The sequence below is a fragment of the Vidua chalybeata genome, chromosome 2, assembly GCF_026979565.1.
Source record: "Vidua chalybeata isolate OUT-0048 chromosome 2, bVidCha1 merged haplotype, whole genome shotgun sequence".
NCBI lineage: Eukaryota > Metazoa > Chordata > Aves > Passeriformes > Viduidae > Vidua > Vidua chalybeata.
The window spans coordinates 53,168,485-53,174,783 of NC_071531.1; the positions used below are offsets into that span (position 1 = coordinate 53,168,485).

At 40.4% G+C, this 6,299-nt stretch overlaps 1 long non-coding RNA gene across 1 annotated transcript; it reads right to left on the reverse strand.

Moving 5' to 3' along the window:
* Positions 1–475: 475 nt before the first annotated feature.
* On the reverse strand, positions 476–4,803 carry LOC128784264 (uncharacterized). Its single transcript, XR_008429411.1, has 4 exons — positions 4,522–4,803; positions 1,553–1,602; positions 1,357–1,457; positions 476–584 (listed from the first exon to the last, which is right to left on the reverse strand). It is a non-coding gene; the product is annotated as an uncharacterized LOC128784264 (long non-coding RNA).
* Between the last annotated feature and the right edge of the window lie 1,496 nt (positions 4,804–6,299).

The window sequence follows — 6,299 nt, forward strand, 5'->3', positions numbered from 1 at the left end:
GTAATTAAATGGGAATGTGGTGGCCAAAAGGCCTCAGAACATGTGCTGTGGACTGCACATATTCTCTATAAGTCCCTAAAGCACTTTGGTAGCACAATGAGTATCAGAGTGATTGCAGCCAAGAGCCTATTTCTATTTCAGAGCAGTGAGCTGAACCCAGTTCAGCTGGCTTTTTTGGCAGTGGCACATGTCTAATCACAAGTTTTGCTCCCTACCTCATGCCAACTATGGCAATGCCATAACCCCTCCCTGACAGCCTTGATGACCTTCCTTTACAGGCAATTCAATTGCACTAGGTAAAACCCAGGAATGGTGAGACTATTGTGTAAGGTCACACATTCACATTCTAGCAGTAAATCGTAGGCTTCAAATGCCAATAAAGCTGAAAATAATGAATGTCATTGACAGAAGCTCTCAATATTAAAAAAGTTATTTTTAATGTTTCTTAAAAGCAATGTAAGTATGGATTCAGAAAGTCACATGAGCTTATTCTTGTGATGCAGGTAGTAACAGCCTTTGCAGAAAGGAGGTCAAAGTCTGTTCTTGTTTATTTCAAGGACTCAAAGCAGTATTCCTGGTTGACACTGGGGACAAGAAAGGAAGAATTTCACCTTTAAAAACTCATATTAAAGACAGGACAAAGAGCTTCTTTTCAAAGATGCTTGGTTTCAATTTGTGTGTATTAGTCTTGATTGTTACCACTGCTCTGTTTTTATATTGACACAATTCAAATGGGTACTGATGAGCCACTTCTAATTTAGCCTAACATATTTGAAAGGAAAAGGGTTCAAATTGTATGAAAAATCAAACATAAAGCAGACTTTTGTTGCTAATATGGGTTAGAGGAATTTTCTTCGCTATTTTGGCATTTGTTTTTCAAAAAAACCCCAAAAGTTTTAATGTCTTGCTTCTGACAGGCTAGGGATTGCTTTCTGTTATAGTACTTTATGAGCCACATCATTTGCTGTGTCACATTTATCAAGTAATGCTTATTAATAAAGTTAATATTGAGTTTTTTACAAATTCATCTGAAAAATCCTTAGCACCCACGCATGATATAACCTTTTTGTAAATGTGAGTCATTTACTTAAACTAAGGAAATGTTTATGGCAGTATAAAACATTAATTAGTTATCAGTCTAAGAAAATACCGGGAACTAATGTTCAAACTTCTTGTATTTTAACAGATGTCAAAGAGATTAAGTCAAACAATTAACCTTCATGTGACAAAAAAAAAAAATGTCATTGAGGAGAACACATCTTTAGTGTATCTTTTAAACCGAACGAACATGCAAAAGCAAGCAAAAGTCTAGTCAGCAAAAAGGCACAGTTATTTCTGTACAGAGATATATTTTACACTGGATGTTATTCAGGGTGTTTCTAGCCTTCAGTCTATGCTTCACATTGCTTGGGCAGTATATGCTAGTTCCACAGCAAATCCATTCCTTAGAATATAGTCTGAAATACAACAGGTTTTAAATCATGGTCAGAGTGGTCATGGTAATAGTTTATTAATGTATATTAAAATCTAAAATGCAGTGACTCTGCATTACCTTCCTTTTAGGGACTGGCCTGTCCTTGGTTGAATAATGCCCTTGTAAAACTGCAAGGCAAAAATAAACTGTTTTCCTCTTAACTAAACACAGATAACCCTGTGATGTGAAATTACTGCAAAGATGTGATTTGGGGAAATTACAGTTCCTTTCTTAGTATGTACTATGCATGCCCTACATCCTTCCCTAAACAGTAGCTCCCAATTTCATTTAAATTGTAATGATTTCCTTTAAGGACAATTATGTTGCCTAAGAGTAATGCATACATAATAATGCTGCTTTGGTATGGTTCAGTATAGAAAGGGAGTAATAACTGTTTATTAATATGATAATTAACTGTTAATGCTTAGCAACCTAATTATATCTGTTAAATAACTTACATTTTTAAGCCAAATTCTAACAGAAGGAATTCTATTAAAAATAATAAAAAGCTATGAATATTATAGTAAAGGGCACAGTTCCAGTTAAAATGTGGGATTTTGACTTCACTTGCATGAAACGGATTTTGGATTTCTGCATATTGTGAACAAAAGAAGTTGTAAGGGTTTCCCTGTTCTAATAGAAGATGACAATGTCAGAATTTGGGCCTTATTTCAGACAATGAACATCATAAAATTTAAAGTAAATAAGGCTATGTGTACTCTTTAGGGTTATTAGAAAGAGTTGAGAAAGGGAAAGACTTTTAGCAAGAGTTGTACAAGTTTCACTAACAGTGACCTTAGAAAATTGTCTTATTACTTGTTTGGTATAGTAACAAGAACTACACTGATATTGAACAAACACCTTGACAAATACAACTCTGGTTAGGAGCAATAAGATTTCTGTGCCAGACCTCAAAAAGGTGGCCTAAATGGTGGTAGTCTGAAAGAAGAAAATCAAGAATGATCAAATACCTAAATGGTGTATCTTATCACAAAAAATGCTTTTTTCTCTTTTTTAGCCTAAAGAAGAAAAAGCTGAAGAGGAACAAGACAGTCTTCAAGTCAGAAGTTAAGTAAAATTGAGAAAGAACTGAATTGAGTAAAATCAGTGAACTGAACACAAAGAACAGTCTTTAACTGAACAAAGACATGTTGAACTGAAGCTTTAGAATGTATTTCTAATGATATACATAGCAAACCCAGCAAGAGGTAATTTCAAATATTCAAAATTAACTTTGGATAATTGTTCTCTGAAGTACTATCACTGTACTTAAGATATCTGTGCCATTTGATTATCTCTTCCCTTATTCACTGGTTCTGCAACCTGTGCAGAAAACTCACAGTTTCACAGTTTCAGCTCTTTGGCTGCTAATTTTTATTTCGTTCTTTTCATATAATGACCAAACAACGGTTAAAAACATTGTAATTGCAATTTCCATTATCACTCTTCCATAGGCTTCAAAAAAAGCAGCTCAAGAAACAACTCATCTCAAGATATCTAGAATCACAGATAAGAACGAATTTAGGTATCCTGAAGACAATGTCCTATCAGGGGATTCTGTACTTTTTAGGCAAACCTTAGTATTTGTTTAAGATGCAAGTGGAAATTTTACACCTTACTTCTTTCCTACAGTATCTTCTTTTGCCCCATAGTTCTGAAAACTACATAGTTTATCTAACACTAAGCCTTAGTCCAGACTTTTTTATTATAATAGAGAATTTTTTGAAATTCTATCAGTCCTTCATTTCTGGGGGATTTCTTACCCCCAGCCCTTTCTTCTGCTTGTCACTATTAAATTAAATAAGAGCATAATGTGGAATAATTTTACATGATCCTTCTGATCTCCTTTCTTTCATAGCTCTGAAGCTGGTTTTATAACCTATCTCCTATCACATTCATTATCACAATCTACAATTCCATTCTTCAGGATAAAGAATACAACTTGATTATGTATAATATAATATGTAAATAGGTTTTTCCTTATGTGGCATTCCAACACTGAAAGTTTTAATTATCAACTAGCATTTGAATTTGATTTTGTTCCAAAGACCAAGTGGCATTTGCAGAATACAATGTCATACCAGCCAATGTCACCTGACTGGCAGATAGGCACTTATTGACTCTTTTTCCCTAGGAATTCATTGACATGATAAGGTCAACATACAAGGGGCATGTTGAAAAACATTTGGGGTGATAGGTAACACAGGGATTGATTCAAAATACCCTGAAGTGATCAAAAAGTTTTATATTAACTCACTAGACACTAGGTGGGACTTTAGAATATAGATATTATTAATGACAAAAATTAGAATATAACTTAATAATGGTCATTTGAATCACAAAGATAATGGTAGGAGAACTGACTGACACAAAGTATACTCTCAGATGTCATGTTACCCTTACTCAAGAAAATTTCATTTGTAAGAATTGAAGGAAGAAAAAAAGGAACACTGAAATTTGTGACCTTTCATTACAACTGGAATAAATCAACTCTAAAATAAAAGGGCATAGCACTAGCACTCTGCATTTTCCACACTGAGAAACTTCATTTATCTCTTAGAAGAGAAATGGATTCTTAGCAAACTGAGATGGCTGACAGTGTTCTGACTTGTTTGAGCCAGCTATTTCAGGGTGATTCATTAAGATCTATTAACACAAAATTTAAGATCCCTGTCTTTTCACTTTCTCTTTCAGAATTAGAAATTCTGCTGCAGTGAGGTCAATTAAACCCTGCATTATTATCAAGCTGATAAAGTAAAAAAATAATTTTATTTTCCTTTAACTCAGTTATGGATGGTGCAGCAGACTATACTGAGTCCTAGAACTGTACTGCAACCAGAATTAGTAGATCGAGGAGTCACTGGACACACACACACACATACATATTTCTACACATATACATGAAGTAATTATGGTTGACATGAATCCCAGTATTGTTTGAGTGTTTACCCCCTTCAGAAAATTTGTGCTTGTACCCCTTGAGGTGTCAGTGCTGCAAAGACAGAAAGAAGGAGACACAGTTGCTTAGAGGAATGTAAAGCACTTACCAGAGCAATCCTGGTTAGTCCCTATACATCTTCTATGACCAACAAGGTCCTGGTCAATGACAAGTTGAACATGAGTCAGCAGAGCCCTGGATCCAGGAGGGTCAGCCACGTGCTGGGGTGCATCGGGCACAGCATTGCCAGCTGGGCAAGAGAGGGGATTGTCTTGCTCTGTTCTGCACTGGGGCAGCCCCACCTTGAATGCTGGGGCAGTTTTGAGTGCCACAATGTAAGAAAGATATAAAGCTATTAGAGAGTATCCAAAGGAGGGAAACAAAGATGGTGAAGGACCTTGAGGGGGAGCTGTATGAGGAGCAGCTGTCACTTGATCTGTTCAGCCCGGAGATGAGGTCACTGAGGGGAGACCTCATCACAGTTACAACTTTGTTGTGAGGGGAAGAGGAGGGGCAGATGCTGATCTCTTTGTGGCGATCAGTGACAAGACTACATTGAATGGCCAGAAGCTATGTCAGAGGAGGTGTTGCATCTCTGGTTGGTCGCTGTTGCTGGTGTCACCGCCACGGCAGCCGCCCCTATTGGACAGCAGGCCATGGATCCTCTCGCCCCACCCCTCCATAAAATCCTACCCTGCTGGCACCCAGGGGCCATTTTCTCCCATGCGAGTGTCGGGAGCAGTTGTGTCTTTCCATTGAACCGCACCATGTGACCAATAAACCGTTCCTGCCAAGCACGGAGTAAATGGACAAATTCCTTATCTCTTTACCGGATCCCTAGCGCACGGTAACAGAGGCTGGCCAGCCCATGTGCCCGAGACACGGAGCCGTGTCCGGGAACCCATGGCAGCAAACCCCGGCAGCACGTGTAAGCTACGCCACAGCCGGGCTCCCAGGAGCTGCGTGCAGCTGGGGAGAACGAAAGCTAACACCACAAGGAGGTTTAGGTTCGATATCAGGAAAGATTCTTTACCCAGAGGGTGGTTGGGCATTGGAAGAAGCTTCCCAGGGAAGTGATCACAGCACCAAGCCTGACAGAGTTCAAGATGTTTGGACTGTGGTCTCAGGCACATGGTGTGATTTTTTGGATGTCTTGTGCAGGGCTAAAAGTTGGACCGAATGATCCCTGAGAGTCCCTTCCAATTCAGAATATTCTATGATTCTGTGAACATGATGACCTGACCCTACTGACCTCACCTCATGCCAGATACAGCTTGCTTTAACTGAGTGGCTCACAGATCCTGACTCAAGCATCTTCTCAGACTGTGTTGCATCCCGGACTTTGGATTTAGGTCGGGGTTCTAGTGTGTGTTATCAAATTCTGTGTACCTCCATTTATCGCCCGGGTTTCCCCCCCTGCAGTACCCAGTTCCCGAGTAGCTTTACCATGCGGGCCCGGCTCCCATCCCCCCCATCTTTTCCTGTGGGCGCTTTCCTGCTGTTACCCCTCCCCCGTGGCCAGGGCCGCCCTGGACCCTAGGCACCGCCCTTGCTGCCTCCCCATTGGCTCCTGCCTTCCACACCACACCCCCACAGCCCCGGGACTGCCCCGGGGCCCCGGCACCATCCCTGCCATGCCCCTATTGGTTCCCCCGGGCCACGCCACACCCCGGGACCGCCCCAGAACCGCCCCAGTCCCGGTGCCGTCCCCTACTGCATCCCTATTGGCTTCCCCAGACCACGTGACAGCCCCCACTCCACCCTCCATAAAACTCCCACGTGGCAGGACCTGGGTGGCCATATTTCTCAACACAGGGATTGAGAGCGCATCAATAAAATGCTCTCAGCTCCTGCCACGAGGAATTTGGTCCTTCCTTCACCCCCTTT